Source organism: Phyllostomus discolor, chromosome 7 (assembly GCF_004126475.2).
Source record: "Phyllostomus discolor isolate MPI-MPIP mPhyDis1 chromosome 7, mPhyDis1.pri.v3, whole genome shotgun sequence".
Taxonomy (NCBI): Eukaryota; Metazoa; Chordata; class Mammalia; order Chiroptera; family Phyllostomidae; genus Phyllostomus; species Phyllostomus discolor.
The window spans coordinates 57,770,008-57,794,324 of record NC_040909.2 but is presented as its reverse complement, the minus strand read 5'-3'; the positions used below and the strand labels follow the sequence as shown (position 1 = coordinate 57,794,324).

Here is a 24,317-nt window from a genome sequence, read left to right as displayed (position 1 = left end):
GGTGCTTCATCAACTGACAGTGAAATTAACAACAAAAAGTATATTTGAGGTACTAACATGTTGCTTGCAACAGAAAGCAGACTAAATTTATCAGAGACCAAGGCTAACAATTAGTCCTTCAGCAGCTTGCTTTCTGTCTTCAAGGACTCCCATGCTGGAGATAACATGGAGAAACAACTGCCACTGTGAGGAGGCTTTCTCCAAAGTCAAAGTGGAGACAGCTTAGTTCAACTGTTACTAAGGAGCAATATTTAGGAAAGAAATTCCAAAACGATGTTAATTCTAGTCTCTAAACTGAAGCTCCTGTGAACATAGGGTTCAAGTACCTGTTTTTAGGCCCTTGGTTCTACCTCAAGTCACTGTAAATTGTGAGAAACATCCTCCAAAAATTCAGTCTTTTCTGTCTTCTTTATAATGTGTCCTTGCACTACTAGTTGACACTGTTTTATTTGTGAAATCAGGTTGTTCCACTGATAAGCTCCTGCAGCCAGCCTCAGGAGCTGACTGCAGCGAATGCACACATACCCTGTCTCGAGGGATATTTTGGAAAGAGAACTCGGTACTATCAAATGCAGCCCAAAGTGGGTTAGAAATCCACACTTCTAGAGTAAACTGACTCGTCAAGATAATTAAAGTACAAAAAGTGGCTAGGTGAGAGATGTTACCATCCAAGCTGGTCCCATGGTATGCCTCTTTTGCCTTGCTCCATGTATCTGCTAGCTAATCATCTTTCAGACTAGTACTTCATAGGAGAAATTGCTCATTTTGTTTTCCACGACAAACCTAAAAGTGTTCTCTGAGCCTTGCTTTAGGTGCTTTGGAATAATGCTCGTTGACCCAAACAATGAGAATTTATGGCTTCACAAAGGAATGGTGCTTTTGTTTCTGCCTGGCTGATTTATGAATTTTCTCTACCTCATTTTCATATTAAAGAATGCAGCTCTTGTAGGTAGAAAGAGGAAATGTTTGACATCAGCGATTTTATCACCTCACTGCATTTCTCTCTAGTAAAAAATAAAGAATATAAATAGCGCTACCATATTTTCTGAATACAGCTTTAAGCAGCTAAGCCTAGTATTATCTGAATAGTTTGAGCAGTACAGATTTCTATGTGTTTATATAATAAAGTATAATTTATTTTTCTATGTTATTTAATTTTATATGCAATGTTTAAAAATCGGTGTTTATCAGCAGACTGTAAAGTCAAATAGGCTATGTGAATTAGAAATTCATTTGTATGTTTCTTTTGGTTTTTAAAAGGTACACTTTAATTTTATCTGCCTCCAACCTGTGCCATCCCTCTCTAAATCTGAGTAGCCAAATGGCAAGCTTTATATAACTGGATAGTTTAAAATGTATAATCTAAAGGAGAATACTCAAAAATATTTCTGAATTGGAAATGATGCTTAGTAATATAAACAAAAATATATGGAGCTTAACACTTGTTGGGTTTTTTCTTTTCTGATACTGTTGTCCTGATTTATTGAGCCTGAGCTATGAAGCATTAATGCTCCATTTATTGAATTTGTAGATAATAATAAAACATAGCCAGAAGACAAAATGAGTGATTAGAAGAAATGATTCTACACATGTAAGAGGACTAGGTATAGGAAAGAGCTCACCTAAAAAGTGCATAAATTTCATCATGCCTTATTCTTTGTGTTCAGGTAACAGTAAAATACTTCAATATTTGTCAGTTCTATTATTTGTTTGCCTGCAGTACATTTCAGAAGACATTTCTTATTAAAGAAAAAGAAAGAAAATACTGGAACAATAAGGTTGTAACTTTTAAGAGAGCCACACTTTACAAAAAATTATAAATCCGAAAGGTGAGCCCAGTCTCCTATTGATTGCACATCCCCCTACGAAGCCTCCAGTTTTCATTATCACTTATTATGGTAATTGAGGGTGAAAGGACTAAAGTAAGGGAGTTTTTATATGAGTTTGACATTTTATAAGGTGCTGAGTACAGTGAAAATAATAACTTTATAAGGTGAAACTAATAACTCTTGAAAGCAGATGATCATAGCTAATATTTACTGACTACTAACTATGTACCAAGCCAAGTGAAGCAGATACACATCACATTCAACTCCCATGTTACCCTGTGACGAAGGTGTTTTCATGAATATATTTGACTATATGATAATCTACTATAGTGACAAGACTTCAGTGTCAGTATACTAGCTGTATTAATCCTGCTTATCTTGATAGAAACAAACAACCTATGTTCATAATGAAACATTTAAACTCCTGTTCATATTCAGTAAAGGACTTGCCTAACAGTCATACACCATCTAACCTCAACACTACTGAGCTATTGTTGCCCATTTCACTCCAATGATAGAAAATACAAATTTAGCACTGTTATCGGTAAATTCCCATAACCAGCAGTTAGGAACACTTCAGATAACTAGTTATGTTGAGGGAATGGCAAAACACATCTCTCTTTTGTTTTAAAGATATCATGTTAGCCAGATTAGGAGCACAATGTAAAGATTTAACCACAAGGAATATCACATTAAATGCATATACATTTGTTATAAATATGAGATGTTTTTACTAACAAACACACATTTTAAACATACTATTTTAGTGCCTTTTAAAAAAGAAATAAACACATTATTTGGCTTATCAAATTGGAGTATAAAAAATAAGATAGCTTTTTAAATCAAAACATCACAACATATAAAATTATTACATTTACCTGAATCCAGTGCAGACTAAGACTTTATAAACCACTCTTCTGAAAATGTGTTCAAAACAAACACAGCACTGGCCTGCATCTATTTCACCAGACATAAAACTTAGCTGTCCTTTCCCCACCTAGTATTTATAGTGATTGTATGCCTTCTGACAGCTGATATTTTGTGATAGCTTAAGAGATTTCCACTCTTACAGTTTTAAAAAGTCCAAAGGTGAGGACAGGGGTGGGTCAGGAGATGGAGGGTGATGAGACTCTGAGGAAGAAGGAAGGTCCTGGCGCTGATACACACCAGAGAGCTGCCCTTCTGGAATGGAAAGCAATGGGACTGGAATGCAAGCTGGGAGGTAGAGGGTGAGTCTGAGTCTAACTGGCTGGCAGGTAATCCTGATTAGTAAATGCAGTTGAGGAAGAGCTATTTTATGAGGTGGAAGTAAAAAACTCTGGGTCATTCCTTAAAAAATAAAAGTTATTCGTTTTCAGCAAATACTTTTTATGTGCCTGCTGTGAACCAGGCACTGTTCTAGGTGCTAAGGATATAGCAATAAACAAGGCAGCTATTCATTATAGTGGAGAAAGAGAAAATTCAACATTAAAGGAATAAAATTACACATATAATTAAAAATGCTTTTTTTCTGGCAGCCTCACCACAACCATAAAAATAAAAATATATATTGCTATTAGGATATATAGAGAAAGGTGGGCAAAATTATGTCAATAATAAATAATACAATAATTAATAAATTAATAGTACAAAGATAAATTGCTTCACAAACAACTGTAAACCTACTTTGCGCATATATATAAATAATATGTATATTATTTATATTATATTATATATATATAATCTTTATGGCTGCTCATGAACTTTTTTTAATAAATACAAATTATTGATCCCATCTTTCCTTTTAAATGTGTAATTACCCAACCATTTTCAGGGATGAATGCTCCCTGGCTGATGGCATGGAACCTTTAAAAAAAACCTCCTAGCAGGGAATATCCTTCTACTCACTTTTACACTAAAACCCGGAAGTGAGTTCAGTGGTCTGAGAGCCAGGATAAGTGGAGGGCCTGGCTGGCTGCCTCTCCCTGCCACAGTTCTCAGCCTCCACACACATGGGAAGTTGCAGCCAAGAGCAAGTTCCCCCTGTTGTTACACAGTGGGTACAATGAGATCTAGAATGTGTGTGTTGCCACCCATCACCTTTGCTTCTTGTTGTTTCCTCTAAAGTGGAATCATTTTCATGAATGGTTTTAGTGACCACAACTTCCCTTTCCAGAAATTTATACAATAGAGCATGGGCAACCCAGAAAAGAGTATGCAGGAAGTTGCATGGAAGATAGTCAACCTCGGCTGACTCTACAAAGCTATCACTCTTAGCCAGATATGCATCCCCTTTTCTCCTCTCGGTAACTCTCTATCATGATGGAAATGTTTTCTGTTTTTGTTCTCTGATATGGAAGCCACTAGCCACATGGGCTAATACTGAGCACTTGAAATGTAGTTAAGTTCCACAGAGAAGTGTTTTTTGAATTGCATTTAATTTTAATTACTCTAAATTCAAACAGCCACCTGTGACTGGTGGCTACCATACTGGCCAAGGCAACCTCAGGCAATAATGCAACTTTAGCAATTAATAATAAACTAGCAAAGAAGTCAATAAACTTATATAATAAGTTGGGGAGAAAAACCCTGTATCAGCATATAAGAGGCCCTACGTAGGATGCCCTTCCCTGCAGTAAGTGGCATTCTCTTGCCATTCTTCTGTGTTGTGCCTTTGTTCTGAAATACTTCAGTGGGTGTTCCCTGACAGCTGGGCTTTAGAAAAAAACAGCACAATAAAAAAGAGAGGCTATCAGAACCAGCTGTCTTGAGAGTAGTAACTCCAGGGCTGTGATGTAAGAACAGCTGTTAAAACAAATGCTCCTCTTGTGCATCTCAGAGTTCAAGTTCATCGTGGCAGTAAGTTCAGTTAAGGAGAAAGAATGTTTATGTGTTCAGTGGGCCGAAAGGGCAAGGCTTGATTGATGCTTTTTAGGAGAAGGCAAAAATGGAAACCACTAGGTAGCCACCTTGTAGAAGCTTTCAGGAAGGCATCTTTTCACATTTACTGAGCCCAGTAGGTGAAGGTTGAGCTGATTAGCTTCGCAGGGCTCTGTTTCAAAGACACTTCAGGAGAAGCAAAGTTGAGGTAATGTCTCTTCTATCACTGTAATTGTCATCATTTAACTTCCCAAAACTTAGCTGCTGCAATGTTAAGAAAACCCTTATGGATTCATTCACATTCATATTCCATACGGATGCCCCCCAAAATTAAAGTTTATGCAACAACATTGGCTGCAAATTGACTTAGGATGTCATCGATTCCCTTTTCCAGTGGCCAGATAAAATTTGTTATTTTTTTTCCTTTAGGGCAATGTCCTGAATTAAACTAAACCATGCAGGTGGTTTGTTTTTTAAAAGCTCTACAAATTTATTATGCTTACTCTGAGGATGTCTGTGCACTAAAATGGGGAACAATTCAAAAAATTCTTCCTGAGCCACTGTCCTCTGAAATGTCTCAAAAAGCGGATGAATAGATAGCTTCAGTTATCCACAAAGAGCAGTTTTCCCCTCCTTTAATTTTGCACAATGTACTTCTGTTGGTGGGGAAAATGGCCCGAGGTGTTAGACAGTTGGAGTCAGACTGGACCTTGGTTCAGCAACCTCGATACTTGAGTTGTAGCTAAGAAAGAATTCAGAGTGAAGACTCAAACCATAAGAAAAAGTTTATTGAAAGTCGTAGAGGTAGAAGAAGTTGTGGGGTCAGAAAACAAGTTACAAAGGCAAAAGAAGGGCCCTTGGAACTTAGGAGAAGGAAAGGTAAAGGCAGCACACCAGTGAGGGGTAAGAGGGGCGATGGAAAAAGTGCAGGTATGCTCTTGAAAGGGAGAGTGTGCTGGGTCCTTCATCCTAAGGGCTTTTAAGGACAGCAATTTTAGGGGCAGTTCCAGGGGAGGATCTCAATAGAATATTCATCAGCTTTCCAGATGTGTCTTCTAAGGGTCATGGGCTCCACGGATTGATTGGTCAGCACCAAGGCAAGCAGTCATAAGTCAGTGCAGCTGTCCCTGATGTCAGCCGTGGCACCTTTGTCTGGTTTTGCTGCTTTTCTGGGCCTGGAGCTGAAACACAACTGAGGCCTAGATGTTATCCCTAGGACTTAATGCTTGAGGGAGTGGTCTTGCAAGGGCCCGCATAGGAGTCAGTCACATGAGGCCATTCCTTAGCCCCTTGTTCTGACTCCAAGGGGTCTACCTCATGACTAGTGACATACCAGGGCAGGAAAGGTCAAGAGAGAGTTTGAACTGCATGACCAATGATTTGAAAGGTCAGGAGAGGGTCCGAACCACAAGACCAGCAATATGAAAAGTCAGGAAGTCAAAACCGGATGACCAGTGATATGCTAGGTGGGGAAAGGTTACCCTGGGGGTGAGATCTGGTTTTTCCTATTTTGCCCATTGCTAGACACCCATGGCTTTCTGCCATGGTTACCTGTGCCTGGCTCAGCTTCCTCTGCTCATGTCTGTCTTAAGTATCCACCACATTTCCCTCCATAATTTTAGGGACTTTGTTTTTTTTATTGTAACAACCACATTTTGAAACATTTACTTTTTGCTAGGAAATATGCCAGAGCAGTTTACTCAGCTAATCTAATTTAACCTTCTCTATTTGATGAAGTTAGCACCATCAGAATAGTTAACCAGTTGTTTTTTGGTCACAATGCTAGGAAGTAGCTAAAGCAGATTTTGAACCAGGGATCTCTGACTTTCAAACCCCTGGTATTAACCAATGTATAATCTCCTCAGAATAATGTTTTGCTGGTGAAGTGGGGAAATGCATCCTCTGTGGAGAGAGAATGTCTACAATCTAAGATTTTCTGTTCTCCTGGGTTATAACTACTTGAAATGTTCTGGAATTAATGAGCCATTTACAAATTTTGCTCAGAGCTCTAAGGGGATACATATGAGAGAACTATTTCTTTTAAAATTAAACCAAGCAGTAAAGTGCAACATTTGGGCCTTCTAGATGATTCTGAGGGGAGGGATAGCATATAGTACTGAGTAAGCACACATTAGGTGATATTTCTGGCTTTTTAATATTCAAAAAGAAACACAATAACTTGAGGTAATAAATCTAAGTGTTTTTTTTTAATTTGGTAGATATAGAGATAATTGGGATGATAAGTTAGGCCTTGTTAAAGCCCGTTAGGGAATTTGCAGATGTTTGTGATAAGGCTTGTTGTAGAGCATGCATGCTATTGTGCTACAAGTAAACTCTGAAAATGATAAAATTAAAATGTATTAAAAAGTTATCTCACACTAATAACTCTCTTGTTGGGGTAAAACAAATGAAGTGCTTTGAGATATCTCCCAAACTATTTCTGGAGCTGAAGCTAAGCTACAAGAGTGGAACTCTACTTTTGGCAAGCCTTATAATGTCATTCCCACTGGTAGGACAGCCAGCCATTCTAAATTCTGGCCTTGCATTCTCTTCCTGTCTTCACTCTCATTCCCCACTGCCGCTGTCTCTCCTGGTCCACGTGGCAGGTGAATGATAAGACTTGGTTATGGTTAGGAGCTGTGTAAGATGAAGGGAAGGAAAATATAATGGGGAAAAAAGAGTGGGTTTGGTTACTTTTTCTTAGACAGAGGAAGAAATATAGAAACAGACAGTAGAAGTGAAAAATGTGTTTCCCAAAGCATTTATTTAATTCACCCAAACCGTAATTTCCTTTGGGCTGAAGAAGCCCACTGTTCAAACCTGCTGCTTTTCTCAATGTGGGTATACCCATAAACAACACAGGAATGAATGAATGAGCCTAGCTACTCAGGAGCTGAACTCCTTATTACGTTAGCCTAGAGATGTGGAAATAAGGGTTAATTTGCAGGAAGGAATGATTTTTAAAAATGCATAGCATTGGACAATGGTTTTGTGTCAGTGATTTCCTGACTTGTGCAGCTGTATGGTATTTATGTAGGAGATGCTCTTGTTTTGGGGAAACTGGTGTTTTGGAGGTGATGGGACATTATGTCTAAAAATTCCTCTCAAATTGTCCAGGAAAAGGTAAAATAATACTGGCATATGTATGTGTATGTATAGGTAAGAAGGACTGTGTGGTGACATGTTGGAAGTTGGGGGATCTGGGTAATGGGATTAAGAGTTCTTGGTATGCTCTTGCCATTTCTCTTTAAATTTGAAAAATTTTTAAATTGGTCACTTTAAAATTTTTCTTAGAGAAACATAAATATGTTAAGAGTGTATTTTACTTCACAAGGAAATGAAGAGTGGGTCTGAACTTATTTCAGGACTTGAAAATTTTTGACACATTTTACAAAACAGTTTTTAATCTCAGATCTGTGCTGTAACATCATAATAAAAATGGGTACTCTAGCCAGAGCTCAACATAAACAGAAACTTTCCTCCTTTTTTATTGGCTTTTTTCCTGTGGCTTTCTCTTCTTGTCTCCTTGTCCCTTTCTCCCTTCACCTCCTCCCACCCAGGCAGCTGAAATGAAAAGCCTCTGGGAATGCTGTTTTTCTTTTTTTTCCTTCCCTTTTCCCAGGGAAATAACACACTCTCATAGCAAGTCTTGTCACTATACTTGGACATATACAGACTCACATTTTCTATCTACTGCTCCCAGACAAAGCCCAGATTCCTTTGAAAACAAAAATGTGTGCTGTTTGTTTTCCTTGCACTTAATAAAACCTCTCCAACCAACTCACCTATTCCTGCATTGCAATTTGCCTTTTCTTAATGCAATTAAGAAACCTACTTTCTCCTCATTGGTTGTCTCTTAATTGGACATGAACCATCCAGGTCCCCTTAGCAACAACAGGTCATGGAAAATGTTGGGGAGGAAGTGCTGTGCAAAAGATCATGTTTGTTCATGGTAGTTAGCATCTTTGTAGCTATACGTGGGAATTGATTTCACGTTGTACAGGTCATTTTCTCTATAGATCAGCGCTTCCTGACCTTTCGAGCATAAGATCTTGACCTTGTTGGATTGATGTTCAGCACGCCATTCACAAAGAGGCTCTGTGTGCCTTGCCCTGTCAATTAAAATCAATTCAGTTTTGAGAGCTTGTTAAAGGACTTTCTCAAAGCCTTGGGATAATTCAGTGATTCTCAACTGGAAGCAATTTTTACCCTCATTCCCACCCCAGCTGGACACTGGGCAATGTCTGGAGATATTGTTAGTTGTCACAAGTGAGTTCTGGATGCTGCTGGTCTCTAGTGATTACAAACCAGGGATGTGGAGCATTCTGTGTGCCACTAGTGGGTTCTTGCTTCATCTTTTCACACTTGCCTCCACCGCTGCCATGAGGAAGATTGTGTACCTTTGGGCCAGCCAGGGTGGCAGTGAGATCAGTGCTAAGTTCTGGGAGGTGATAAGGGATGAGTTTGACATCCACCCTACTAGCACTTACCACGGGGACAGCAACCTGCAGCTGGAGCAAATCAATGTGTACTGCAGTGAGGCCACTGGTGGCAAGTTTATGACCACGTCCCCATGCTCATGAACCTGGAGCAGGGCACACTGGACTCTGTGCACTTGGGGCCCTTTAATCTTAAGGCTGGACAACTTTGTCTTTGGTCAGAGTGGTGCCAGGAGCAACTGGGCCAAGGGGCACTACAGGAAAGATATGGAACTTGTCTGTATGGTGCTGGAGTCGTGAGGAAGGAAGCCAAGAGCTGTGACTTCCTGCAGGGATTCCACCAAACCCACTCCTTGGGTTGGGGGCAGGGCTGGGTCTGCGATGGGCACCCTCCTCATCAGCAAGGTCAGGGAGGAGCACCCAGACAAGATCATGAACACCTTCAGTGTGGTGCTCTTGCCCAAGGTGTCAGATACCATGATGCAGCCCTACAACGCCACCCTACAGTGCCACCCTCTCAGTCCACCAGCTGGTGGAGAATACAGACGAGACCTACTGCATCGACAGCAAGGCCCTGTATGACATCTGCTTCAGAACCCTAAAGCTGATCACACCCATCTATGATGACCTGAACCACTTGGTGTCAGCCACCATGAGTGGGGTTACCACCTGCCTATACTTTCCTGGCCAGCTCAATGCTGGCTGTCAACATGATGCCTTTCCCTCACCTGCACTTCTTCATGCCCAGCTTTACCACCTGCTCACCAGCCAGGGCAGCCAGTAGTACTGGGCCCTGATGCTCCCTGAGATCACCCAGCAGATATTTGATGCTAAGAACATGATGGCTGACTGCAACCTGCACCCTGCTGTGCTACCTGGCAATGGCAGCTGTTGTCAGAGGTCGCATGCCCACAAAGGAGGTAGACAAGCAAATGCTTAATATCCAGAATAAAAGTAGCAGCTATCTTGTTGTACTAGGATGCCATGGCTGAGGAGGAGGGTGAGTTTGAGGAGGAAGGAGAAGAGGAGGTGGCCTAGAGCTGTCTAGTACCCAGGAAAGTGTGAAAGCTATGAAAACTCCTCATTCACTCACAACCTGCCCTCTGAGAGCTCTGTCTCACTGTGTGTACCTGCTCTCCTGCCTGTCTTGACATCACATGCTGTATAGGCACCACCATTAAAGCATTTTGATAGTGCAAAAAAAAAGAAAAGAAACCAGGGATGTTGCTGAGCATTTTACATACAGAGCATAGCCCTCAACAACAATGAATTATCTCACCCAAAATGCTGAAATAGTGCCAAGATTGAGAAACTCTGTGGAGACATCTAGTCAAAAGTCAAAGTTGAAGGCACAGTCACAAGCCCTGTGGAATGGCATTGGTTAGCTGTTAGAAAGCACTTCTCTCTGGAGAGTTAAATTTTTCCATAAAATATTATGTGTGGGATCCCAGGAAGCCATCAAAGTCGGTCAGAGATTCTCAAGGATAAGCTGAAATGTCAGAGTCTCCAACTCATCTCACTAGACTGAATTTGCAAACCAACAAGCAGTGTCACTCATTCTGTTTTTGGAGGAAGGAGGGGAGTTGTAAAGACATGCAAGTGTACCCAGGGTGACCCATAGGCACTCTGCATGGCAACATTAATAGGAGTGACCAACTTTGGAAAGAAAGACATAACATGAGAATGGACATCTCTAAGAAAACCAGGGTTACTCCAACATGTTATACATTTGGATCATTCTGATAACATGGATAGTTCACATGTACACATTTTTTTTTCGATTTTATATTTCAAACAGTACCTCCCTCATCCACGATAGAATCAGCACATATGCAGTGGCCCAACTATATCTAGAAACTGGTATCAAAAGTTGAATATTTAGATGGGGAGGGTTATTTTTTTAAGAGTGGGATTAATCCTAGTTCACCTTTTATCTAAGAAACAGCAGACTGGGTTTCTGATTGAGGACTAAGATAGTGGGTGGTACAGAAAGTATTCCATGGCTTGTAAACAGATATGAAGCAGGGTTTCTTAACCTCAGTACTATTGACATTTGGGACTAAGTAATTCTCAGTTGTGGGGCTGGTTTGTGCACTGTAGCATGGATGCCAATAGCATATCCTCTTCATTGTGATGACCAAAAATGTCTTCAGGCATTGCCAAATGTCCCCTTGGCAATAATATCACCCCAACTCCCATAATTTTATGGACTTCTTACAGAAGAAATTTCCTGCTCACATTCTCATGATAGTCTGCAGCATTTCCCAAATATGTTTGATAACAATCCCTATTTTTTAAGTCAGAGGGTCTTTGAGATTGTAAACTTGTTTCCTTCCTCCTCTTGGGGAATATAAATCACTACATCATCTTTTGTCCTTAGTTATTTCCCCACCTGTTTGTTGTTTTGTTTTGTTTTGAACCCATCAGAGGAATCCATACATAAATGGTCTGCATTTCCCTATGTGTAGCATTAATTTGGCTTTTCTGTACATGAACTTCTGAGGAAGAAAGTTTCTGAAGTTCTGCCTCTCCACATCTCCCTTTTTCATTTTCCAAATCATCCCATACCACACAGACACACATATATAGACTCAATAACAGGCACAATTCTAAGACTGGTGGGTCAGGGAACATTTAGGTGATACATCTCCTGGGCCTAGAAGGAAAATCAATCTCAGCTCTTCTCCTTCAAAAACATCACTAACGATGGCCATAAAACCTGGTAGTGACTCCAAAGTATTGAGACTGGGGAAGAAATCTATCAGTAGAGGAAAAGGAAGCAAAATGAACCCAAGACACTGTCATCAACCTCAGAAATTTTATGATAGGACCTAAGCTCTAATGAAATATTGGACCTTTCTGACAATGTTTAAACTTTATTTGATGGAAGACCACAGAAATTTTTATTAAAAGAAGAGATGCACACTGGTGCCCAGTGTATAAGAGGTCTTGGTTCTTCACCAAGCAAGTAGGTGCCACCTTCCAGAATTAACTGGAACCTTAAATTACTAGTGGACTACGTAAAAAACCCTTTAAAATTAGGAATTGATCCCTGGCCTGGTGGTTCAGGTGGTACTGTACACCAAAAATGTTCCAGGTTTGATTCCCAGTCAGGGCACATACCTAGGTTGTGGGTTGAATCCCTGCCTGGGGTACATACAGGAGGCAACCTATCGATGTTTCTCTGTCTGTCTCTCTAAAATCAGTAAAAACCTATCCCCCAGGGAGGAAATAAATGAATGCATGAATGAATGAATGAATAAATAAATAAAATTAGAAATTGAATTTTGCCTTTTACCTAATTATAAACTTACCAGTGATTTCTAGGTTATAAATTGGACATGTGCAAATCTTTAATAAATAAATAAGTGACAGCTAAATAAGACACAGCTACCACTGAAAAGCTCACTTCTCAAAATAATGAGCTTCTCCATATCACAGTCACCAAATGATAACCAGTCTTACATTTCTTGACGTGGCACACAAAGGTGCCCATCTGAAGCTGACCAGATAGATTTGACTGGATGTGGAGTAACAATAACAAAGGCCCCCATTTACTGAGCATCTGCTATGAGCCAAGCCCTGGGTTGGTACTTTATACGCATTACTGTTAATCCTCGCGTAATCCTTGCAAAATGGATCTTATTATTCAGGTAGGAAAACTGAGCTGCAGGGAGGCCAAGCAAGTTTCCCAACATCTTATAATCAGTAATTCTTGGATTCCAGATGTGACTGACCCCCAATCCCCATGTTTTCCTACTTCCTTTCTGGTAAGGCTTTCAAAGCTTTTAGAAATACTGATTTTTGATATGTGACACATAAAAGAAACAGTCTCTTGTCCAAGTGGAAACCAGTTTAGTGCTCCTCTGCATTTTAAAAGCCATAGATGCTTAGTCCTTAGGATCTGAATATTTCCCACGGGTTTTTAGCCAGGCCTCTGGTTTTGTTTATTTTAGTTATCAAAAGTGGGAGGTAGCTAAATAGTTACAATTTTGAATAAAACAATTTTAATAACACTGCACTTTGTTTTGCATGATTTTTAAAGGAACTCAGAAATTGGGCTTGCTTACCCAGAGTTCCCAGACCAGAGCTCTGAAAAGGGTTGCTTCTCCCTGGACATTTTGGACATTTACAGCTCCCTAGAATAGCATGACATGCTATTCCATACATTTGCACAGAGTGGTCTGCGGGGCTAAGAAAACTAGTTCTTGCCTTGGCCAGGTAGCTCTGGTGGTTAGAGCATCATCCCAGTATGCCAAGTGGGCAGGATTGATCCACAGTCAGGGCACATACAAGAATCAACCAATGAATGCATAAGTAAGTGGATGTTTCTCTTCCCCCCGCTTTTCTCTCTCTCTGAAAATCTTTAAAGGTTTTTTTACAAAGAGAAAACTAGATCTTTCTAGACATGGCCTGATCCTAGTATTTAGGTAGCAATTATCCCCTTAAAAGAGAGGCTTGTAGTGGCTAGTTTGTAGAGAGTGTACAGGTAGTAGCAATGATTCATTTCTATCAAAATCTCAGGACTCATGCTGGTTTTGTAGTCCTGGATATCATAATTTTAAGGCCTTTTTCTAAATGAAAGAAAACTTTAAAAAATCAGAACATTTTGACACAATGTTTTGGAACAAAAGTATGAGTTTTCAGTTTTCTGCTTACAGATGTTTCCCGCTGGAATGGAAATAGATAATACCTGGCCTAGATAGAATCCATTCTTGTCTATTACATTTCTTTGTAGTCTATTTTAAGTCTCTGTATATCTACATTTTCCTACCTGTCAAAGGTATCATTCTAGGGTGACATCTTTGGGGAAGAGAAATGTTATGTGACACTCAGGGTATGTGGTGGTGTCCGTGGCTCAGAGCCAAAGTTTTCGTGTCAGTCTTTGCTTTGCAGGGCAATGTAGCATTCCAAGCTCCTGCCTGCTGCTGCTTGTCATCTGTTATCTTATATCACATTCTCAGATAAACTTTCTTTTAGATGTCCCCAGTGCAGTATTTAGTTCAGTAACCATAAATTAAGTATGAAACCATAAGAATGCTTAGCTGGTTTTGGACTGAATAGACACAGGTAATAGGAAAGAGCAATAGTTATTTATTTGTTCTGTATAGTGAGCTGAGCATTGTGCAGAATGTTCACTCAATCCTTAAAAATTCTTGTGATGTAAGTGCTTCTAGATTATATTAGATACATTCATTCACTGATTCATGCATTCATTTGTGTATCCCACAAGTATTTGAGTATTTTCTATAAGCCAGCACTGCTCTAGCTGCTGAGGATGTAGCAGCAAACAAAACACAAAAATCCTTGAACTCACTGAGCTTATATTCTGTTGGGATTGGGGAGATAACCTATAAATAACAAACAAGAAAGAAAGGGTAAGCTATATATTGTGAAAGTGATTAGTGGCATAGATAGAACTAAATTAGAGAAGAGGACTAGAAATAGCAAGGAAGAGGAGGGAGAAACTGTAATTTGAAGGACATCGGGCAAGTCTCCACTTGGAAGCTGACATTTGAGCAAAGATTTGGGAAAATCTTTGGGAGAAGAGTATTCCAGGGTCAGACCTGGAGACAGGAGTACACCATGCATATCTTGGTGATAGCAAGGAGGTCAGTATGACTATGAGAGAGGGGATGGGGTGGAATATGAAATAGAGATGCAGTTGTGGAAGAGGAATGTGGAGGTATGCCACAGGAGGTTAGAACATTGGAGGGGGTTTTGCTTATGCTCAGTGAAGTAGGAAGCTATTGAGGGAAGAGGGGCATTGAGTAGGAACATGAGTTTGTTTTAAAAGAATGATTCTGGCTTCTGAATTTAGAAGTAGCTAGAGGAGGAACAAATATAGGAGCAGAGAGACCATTAGGAAACCACTGCAGTAACTCAGATGAGAATGTTCACAGTGGAAGTGGTGAAAGTGATGAGAGTCTGATGTATTTTTAAGGCACTGCTGAAGGATCAGCTGAGCACTCAGATATGGGGAACAAGAGAAGGGAGTTGGAATGACTCCAAGTGCTGTGCACTGGACAAGTGGGAGGGTGCAGTTTCCATTGATGGAAATGGGGAAGGCTGCAGGAAGAACAGAGTTGCAGAGGAAGACCAGGACTTCTGTTCTGAACATGTTTAGTTTGAGATGCTTATTAACCATCATTTCATACCTCTAACTGAACAAAATTGGAAAGAAATACTTGTTTGGTTAAGCATCTTGCACAAAGTAAAAGAGAGTACTGGTAAAACCAGGTCTGATTGATTCCAAAACCAAGTTTATAACTACCACCTTCTTCTGCCTAAACCCTTGTATTTCCATTTGAATAAATCACAGAGTAGTATAGGAATAATTTAAACTCACATAAAACCATCAAACATAATTTTAGCCACTTCTAATGCTAAGTCTTTCATGTTTTGAGCCACTTACACTTTAGCTAGTTTCTATTTTTTCTACTCATTCTTTCATAGTGGTACTTTTGAGCCATTTCTTTACCAAGAGATAAGCAGGAGGAGGAGACAAGAAAAGCCACAAAGAACTTGAATAGTGCATATTGACAGTGACTTGGTCTTATCTGAACTCTCAGTACAGCAATGCAAAGTTGGAGGATGAGCATCTAATTTAATAATGCTTAAAAGGACCTTCCCCTCCTGCTGAGATATATTTCTCTGGATACAAACTCAGATATATATGCATATCTGAGTTCTAAGGTGGGATTAATATCTACCCAAAAGCAAATTGATCACATTAACTACTTTCCAAAAAAAGCTGTAAATTTTTCTGTGTTAAGATGCTTCATGTGTTGGCATGTAAAGATATCCTTTTCACACCAGATTAGTGGAGGAAGGGCTAGGCAGACAGAAAAAGCAAAACTGGAAAATGTAATTAAATGAACTCTGTCCTGGTATCTTTTAAATTACTAAATGAAACATAGATTAGCTCTTTTACAGGAGGAAGTGATTCAAGGGCTGGACATTGGTTAGGTACGTGAAAGTCCAGAGACCACCTACATGGATTGCTTTCCTATAGAAGCATTCCCAAAGGTGACTTAAGCTTCCTGGATGCGTGTGACAGTAGCACAAGTCACAAGTGGGTATTTCTGAGTGCAGTCATCTTCTAGCAGAATGACATCTCCAGGGAGACTTGAACCCTCCTACCTAGGCCTTCAATCACAGTCCACCTTCAGAGTACCAAGAAACTTTGGTCACCATTCTCATTGGCCACAGCTTTTCCATCTATTACTTACTCAGACACTTCTTCAGTTACCTTTGCAACAGCTGAGAATGAGGATCCTGGAACAGATATATCACCCACTACCCTCCCTGTCTTCCAAACTACCTTCAGAGATAATCCTGTGGCAAGCACAGAGCATGGGTCTTTGTACCATCTTCACCTGTTTCCTGAAAAATGCCAATATCATTATTTTGCTGAAGTCAGTTACAAATAATCATCATGTATGACACTGAAAGGGAAAAGAAGTTGTATAAAAAGAGTCGATGTGCTTGGGAATGGGGAATTGGAGGGCATGGCAGGGGTAACAGGGCCTGGAGATATAAGATGGCTCAAGTTCTGGTGTCACCACTGGATGTAGCCACAATCGAATCCACAATATGCTGCTGGTGCAGATTTGCTTGGTTTCTGTTTTCTATCTTTGTAAGTAGAAAAGCTATAACATTTATATTCTTGCAGAACAAAAATAACCCCAATTTGAGTTTCACAACCTGCATAGATAATCTCATATACTACTATATTTAATGTTACAATTTATCCCCCTCCCTGTATAAATTTACTTTATTTTGAGGTTGGGAGGGGGCAGCTGTGCCTCATAATTCTTGGGGGTAATGACAGGTGGTGGGCACAAGCACACACCTCTCCCTGTCTCCCCCAATTTGCCTGGCACTGTCGTTGCCCTAAGGAGGCACATGCAGGGACACCTAGTTGTCTATAGTATTGACAGCAGCCTTCAAGTGTGTGCCAAATGCTGGCATGTGGATCTTAGTGCCTTTTCTCTTGCAGTCTTAGACCTTTGTAGCACTGCAAAGGCTGGGGGTGTCAGGGCAATGGGGATGGGACGGTGGCCTAATACCTGCTCCAGCTGGAAGACTATGACTCTGCATCTGCTTTCGACCATGGTGTTCCCTGCCAGTCTTATGCTTTCTCAGCTCCTTTTCATGGTAATAAGTGCCATGGTGGTCCTGGACATCAACAGCCATCAAGCAGGCCTGTCAGCACTAGCCTTACACCCTAAGGTAATAGCCCTTGTTCCTGGCAAAGCTTTCTCTCCTTTTGCCTAAGTCATTTTGGTTCCCCGATGCCCCTATTCAGAGCCATTCTTGTGTTGTGAGAGACCATATAAAAAAATCCCTAGATGTGTCATACCTACCAATAAGATGTTTTTTGACAAAGAACTGTGACCAGAGCAGGGAAGTGAGTGGATATGTATTCAGTAATGATGATCACTGATGTTGAGTCTGTGTTTCAGGACATTTTTAAGAAAAACTTAATCAAAACACATGAGAAACAGAAGTAGCTTTTGAGATAGTAAGTGTGATCAGGAAATCATGGAGCAGAAAAGAGATGTGGCATTCAGAAGTGGTCTTTCTTTCCCTCACTTGTTCCTGTCTTCTGTGGTTAGAAGAGACTGTGTGAGTGAGGGACGGCTGTATGAGTGGCAAGGCACAGCAACAGAGAAGGCATTTCAACATTTATGCCTGCTCTGTGTGCTTCTCTGTGACCTTGGGAAAGGGGAGCTCTCACCCATGCCCTTAGGTGAGATTTTGCCAGATTAAGCCCCTCCTTCACCCAGCAAATTCCTGAGTTAGAATGTTAATCTTAGGTTCCACTAGTTAACACATACTTTTTAAAAGATGCTCACTTTTTTAACAGCATGTTAGGAGGTAGTCTAAAAGACTCCACTAAATAGAAGATTTAGTTTGGTAATGGTGAATGTGTTTTGATTTTTATAGTGTTCAGCCAAAACACACAGAGGTTTGTCTGCATGCACTGACTCACTAATTGTGCACAACTTTACTGAATATAGATAATACTGTTGTCTCCATCTTACAGAGAACAAACCTCAACTGAGAAAGGTTAAGTCACCTGTCCCAAATGGCACCAGCATAAAATAGAAGATGGCACTCCAGCTTAGTTCTGACTCTAAACCTATGCCTTGAGATGGTGCGTCTCAGAGCAAGGTGAAGACAGTGAGCTGTCATTTCTTGTGCTCATGCATGCACACGCACCCCTTGGAATTTGTTCTTAACTGGTACCTCAAAACAAGAGGTGGTTGTACTAACTCTTGTTCGTGCTGGTGTTTACTGTATGTCAAAGCCAAAGGTACAGAAACTGTGCCTGCCTCTCTAGTCCCTGTCCATCCTGCTAGCTCTCTGTGAGCATCTCTGACTTGGAACAGGAAGAATCAGTTGTCTGGTTAGCTGTGGTTCCTGAGCAACATATGCAGGACTCTGGAACGGACCACAAATCCCTAGTGTGATGGGCAGTAAATAGTGTTGTGTGCTAGTCCTGAGCCTCCATGTACTCCTCCCTCACTGTGAGGATGCCGTGTCTCCTTTTCTCTAGTGCTGAATTTGTAAAATAAATAGAGGCACTGAATAATATTTGATATGCTGTATAGCTCAGACATTTGAGAGAATAGTCCTTGGTGATTCAGCAGGCCAGAATTTACAACCTGCAACCTTCCATTCATGACCACACAAAGAGTCCTTCACCAGTGATAGAAAACAGTCATTTACCATGTGGTATCGGGCACACCCCAGAGGGAGGACAAACCCTTAAAAAACAACCAAGAGAAAATCAGGGTGTAGCTTTGGCAAAGGGAAATGTGGCCCTTTACTGATGTGATTATATAATTGCTTTTCATAGTGCCTTTCTTCCAGAGTGCTAATGATGTGGTGGAGAACATATTAAAGTCAAAATACTAATATTGCATAGCTACTCTTTTCTTGGGAGACCAAGGAATCAGAAGTCTCTAAAATAGTCTTCAGAAATACTGCTCTGAGATCCTTGCTTTCTGTTGCTACCATGGGTAAGCAGAGGTGAGCAGCCTGTTTTCTTAACTAGACCCTTTCTTCAGTAGAACATGAGAAAGAAAACGGTGGCTGAGGAAGCAGAAGTACTGGGTTTGAAGCCTAACCCTATCTGTGAGCCTAGGCAAGTGATGTCACCCCTTTAATCCTCAGTTTCCTTATCTGTGAAAAGGAGCCCTAGCAGTGCCTGAGCCACAAAGTTGACCTTCAGCCCCGTTTCCCACTCATGGTGAGTGTTCAATAGACGGTGTCTAGTATGATTTCTAATAGTTGTGCTCCAATGGAAAGAATGCTCTTGGGGGTGCCTTTCTGCAACTAAATAGCTTATGCCAGATCAGTTCAGCATTAGCACTGTGGTTCAGATTCTAGGTGGTTTTATCTTTGTGACCTTTAGGAAAATGTGGCATTTCACTTATAGTACACTTCTGTGATGGCTACAGGTGTCATGGATTCATTTGTTTCCATGCATATGTGCTGACTGCCTGCAGTGTGGAAGGCAGTAAGTAAACCTGTGTGAGTTGCTGCTAGCTTTTTGCTATATGACAAGGCCATGTGGTTTTCCAGGCCTTGCATTGATTAGTATTTGAAACTTTGATCCCTAAATCTATATCCTTGTGCTCACTTTCTTTTTTCAGTGTAGCAGTAGGTACAGGCTGGTATGTCTTTACCTTTCCAGACAGTGTGATACTCACACAGCACTCACTTTGTTCAGCCTGTAATTAGCAAAGGCGGCCTGAACTGTGGGTGCAAAAGTTGCATCATTTTTGATAGCATACTTTCCAAATGAGGCTGACTTTATGTTTTGTTAAACAAAGTTAAAATGAGAGTAGAATCAAGAGGAGCTGGTTGTTGTTATGAAAAGACACAACTGAACATTTTAAATGAAATGATTTAGAGGTTATCATCATATTTTAGAGCATCACAGAGAAAGGCCTTGAATAATAAATAGCAAGGTTCCTTGTCTCAAAACTGAACCTTGTCCACCAGTCTTGTAGTGATGGTTAGCTGTCCAGTTGTCAAAAATCCTTAGATTAGGAGAGTCTTGACTTAATGGCTCTGGTGTATAACCTTTCTTTTGGCTTCTCAGTGCTTCCTGATTTCTACCTTGCTGTCAGCCAGTCCTGTGCTTGGAAATATGGACTAACTGATCATCATCCTCTGAGACACATTTCATGTATACAGAATCTCATGTATCTAGATCACCTGGAGATGAGAATCACCTAGATATACAAAACTGTGCCCAGACACAGCAAGGGCCATCCTCCTGGACCATGACCGTGTATTAACCCACATTTAGGAGGCATCTGCTGTAACCCAGCAATCCTGGTTTACACTCCACCCACCATATTTCAGCCCCTTCAAGAAGCTTCCTTCTAGCCAGATTCTGTATGCATCCCTGACCTCCACCCTCCCCTTGTTATTCCTCCTATGTAGTCCTTACCAGTTCTGTGGTAATCCTCTGTCTTCATTTGGATGTTCAGGTTCTCAGCAACCTCAGGGGTCTCATTGTCTTTAGGTCTTCAGCCTATCTCTTCCAGGCAGACACACTGGGGTTGTTTGTTTGTTTGTTTGTTTATTTGTTTGTTTTTGACTTTTTGAGGACTGAGAGATTATGCCCCTCAATATAAGTGAAAGGCCAGGGACAGCACACCAGATCCACACTGGAGCTACCACTCAGAAGGCGCATGCCTTCTGTAGCGGTTACAAGCAGACTGCCCATGTCTTGAGATGTGTTTTCCCCAGAGAAACTAAAATGCAAGGATTTCAAACTTGTAGACCTTAGATTGTAACAAGTGGTAAAGCAACACCTGAACAAAGCTCCACATTAAACATCCCCTTCGAAAGACGTCACAGAAACACAAGCTTGAGAGATCAAGCATCTGAGATGCAGACCTTGGTATTTCTAAGTAACAAGCAGAGATTACATTATTTGGGAGGGAGTCTTGCTCCAAGTTGAGGATGGGGAAATCATTCTCCTAAACAACTTAGGTTGTTTTCTCAGAGGAAAAATAAAAGTCACATTTCTATTGGCAAACCAGGAAGCTATTTTAGCTGCAAAGTCAAGGAATTAAATTTTTCCAGAGCAAGAATGCTCAGATATGTAGCCAATAAATAACATGTACTAGGTGACACACTACATGTAACTATTCTCTCAGTGATGTATGGCAATGCAAAAGTCAGTGCCCGGAAAAAGACTAGAAATGATCACATGGAAATTTCCCTCAGAATATAGAGCCAAAACTTGTGTTTATTTGATTATCAAAGTCATAGCTTTTTTATGAAGTCATAATTGGGTCATAACCCAATGAACTGTTGGATATGAAAATTTCCATGAGCAGCTGCTTTTCTTTACTGGTAAGTTAGCACAAAATGAAAAGAGTTTTCTATTAGATTGGATACCTGGAGAAATTTTTAATTGCTTTTAGATCCTAACAATTGTAGGCAAATAATATGTGCAGTGAGTCCTGCCAAAATATTGAGTTCTTTTTCCAAGTCAGTTACATTGAGGCCCCAAACAAGAAAAATGTAAATAGGAATGGGTGAGACCCGGCTAATCCAGCTCATATACAGTCTTTAAATCAACATGGTTAGAAATTTCTTCACTCATCTTCATTTCATGGGCAATAAGGTGTTGGCTGCACCTCAGATGAATTGTCAGTGATGTCGGTAATTTAACTGTGTTCATTGTGCTGTTACTATTCCTGACAGTTATCTCTATGGTTATTGGAGTGATTAAATGAGATAATGCATTCCAAATCTTAGAGAAGTGCCTGGCATATAAGTAATGTGAGCCAGCTGTGCCCTTTCTAATTCTGCCTCTGAAGATTGCTGACTACTTTTAGACTGTCTCTTCCAATGACCACTGATTTAGATTATTAAATCAGTATCTCTATTGACTCCCTGCTTCCTCTCGATATTAAGGGACAGTTTGTACTATTTCTATGTTGAAATGACTATCCCTAAGCATAGACTTGCTTTAAATTTATCTATGTTCATATGATTACTCTAAGACAGCTATATCTGTGTCTTCACACTAATAAACCAAATGTTCCTATCCATGAATCTGTCTCCTTTAAGCCCATCTTATTGTCTACAAATAAATATATCTTTGACTCCCAATGTTGTTTCCCCTATCTCCATAATTGTCATTTATCTATCCAGTTGCCTATACCAGAAATTTGGAAATCATACTTGACTCTGCTTTCCTTCCTCCACCCCACAGCTGATCCATCAGGTACTATCATTTCTAGTTTAAAAAAAAAAATGTCTTAAATCCACCAACCCCCCACTCTAGTGCTGCACCCTAATCTAACCACTATCACTTCTTGTCTGGATAAATGCAATAGCTTCCTGAGCAGTTTTCTTGTTTTCAGTCACACTTATATTCCAGCCCATCATTCACTCAGCAGTCAAGGTAGAATTTTTTAACAAAAATGAGACCATGTGTTACCCTGACTTAAAAACTCTTCAGTGATTTCCCATTGCATGCAGAATAAAATCCAAATACATTGTTACGATCTGTGAGTTCTGCATGCTCTGGTCCCAGGGAATGTCTCAGGGAGCCTTCTTCTAACCACTCCAGATTGTTTCTTTTATAATACTCAGCTCAATTAATAAGCATTTATTTTTGTCATCACTTGATTAATGCTGTTCCCCCTCACTAGTCTATAAGTTTCTATGAAGACAGGAATTATATTATCAGTTTTGTTCATCACTATATTTCCAATGCATTGTGTAATTCATAGAATTTAGTATGTGCTTAATAAATGTTGAATAAACAGATGAATTCACCCCCCCAAATTCTAATAGTGCACTTGTGGTATTTTCTTATCAAAGTAACATTTTTAAATATTAAACTCAGTTACTAATAACAGGGAATACCTGTGTGCAAGTCATTAGATCACTGGTTTATAGGAAGATTTCTAGGAACTTCATCCTAAGAGCCTTCTAGAATTATATCCCAAATTCCTAAGACACTTTAGAACACTGTAGGTTGAATTATGGATATTTTAGTTTTGGTATAGGTATTCAAAGTGGGCTCTTTCCTTCCACACTGTCTACTCTATTAAGGTTTCCAGAATGACTGTGCCAAATTATAATACTCAGAAGATGAGAGCCCAAATCAAAACAGCAATGCAACTATCTCTTAAAATAAAAAGTTATAGTCATGCCTGTTAAGATACATATTTTAAATCTATCAGCTACTACTAAAATTTTTATAATGGTTTGTGTTTACTACAAAAACATGTCTGGCAAGTTTATGAATGGTATAACTTTGAGCATGCTTGGTTAGTGATGGTGGTTGAATTGATATGAGGCTACATGTTTTACATAGTGCTATTTATCTATGAGGCATAAAAGGGCACTTTAGTGATTTAAGTTAACAAAGTCACAAAGTTAGTGGAGGGAATAAGAAATATTAAATAGAAGGAAATGGCACTTGAAATATGTTTTCATTGCATTTTCACATTTTCCTTCATTCTTAAACTCATTTCCCTCTGGAAAGCAAAAACGTTATATTGGGAAATAATGTGTCTTGAAAACCTGAGCCAGCAAGCTTATAAGCCAAGTAGTAATGACTCCTATAATTGCTAATGAGGCAATGAAAGTTGAATGTCTCGGGCACTCACTGGGGCAGCCTGTTGCCTGTTCTACAAGAAGCTGTCATATCAAATTTTTGTCTTGACTTCCTGGGCACTTTGATTCTTAAACCTTTTTGAGAAACCTAATCTGAAATCAGAGTCAAATTGCTTAGATGTGGTCAGACAAGGTCACATTTAAAACAGTTCAGTGAACCTGCAGGCAAAGTTGAAAGGTAATGCCTCACTCCCAAAATTGAGAGTTCATTCTCTGAAAAATGGTGAAGAGCTCCCTTACATCATTTAATTAGGAAACTGGACATAGTTGTATTTTGGAAATGCAACTTTATTCAAATCAGTGACTCATGAGGCATTCTGTTGAAGAGATATCTTGGTCAGAGACTGCATGAAATGAGAAATGAAAAGAAGTCCTTATTCATAGTAAGATGAATTCTTTAAATCAGAATTGCATGGCAATTTCAGATCTGTGGGCTTCATTCCTGGCCTAAATTATCCAGATTTGCCCACTCTGACCCAAAACAGTACACAGGATTGCTGCCACAATGCTGTGGACATTT

The 24,317-nt window shown here is 40.0% G+C and overlaps 1 protein-coding gene and 1 pseudogene across 5 annotated transcripts in view; both read left to right on the top strand.

The window, feature by feature from the left end:
• The window catches only part of ADAMTS9 (ADAM metallopeptidase with thrombospondin type 1 motif 9), a 167,637-nt gene that overhangs the window by 96,083 nt on the left and 47,237 nt on the right, over positions 1–24,317 (top strand). The window lies entirely within an intron of this gene.
• LOC114501783 lies at positions 9,056–10,466 on the top strand (annotated as a pseudogene).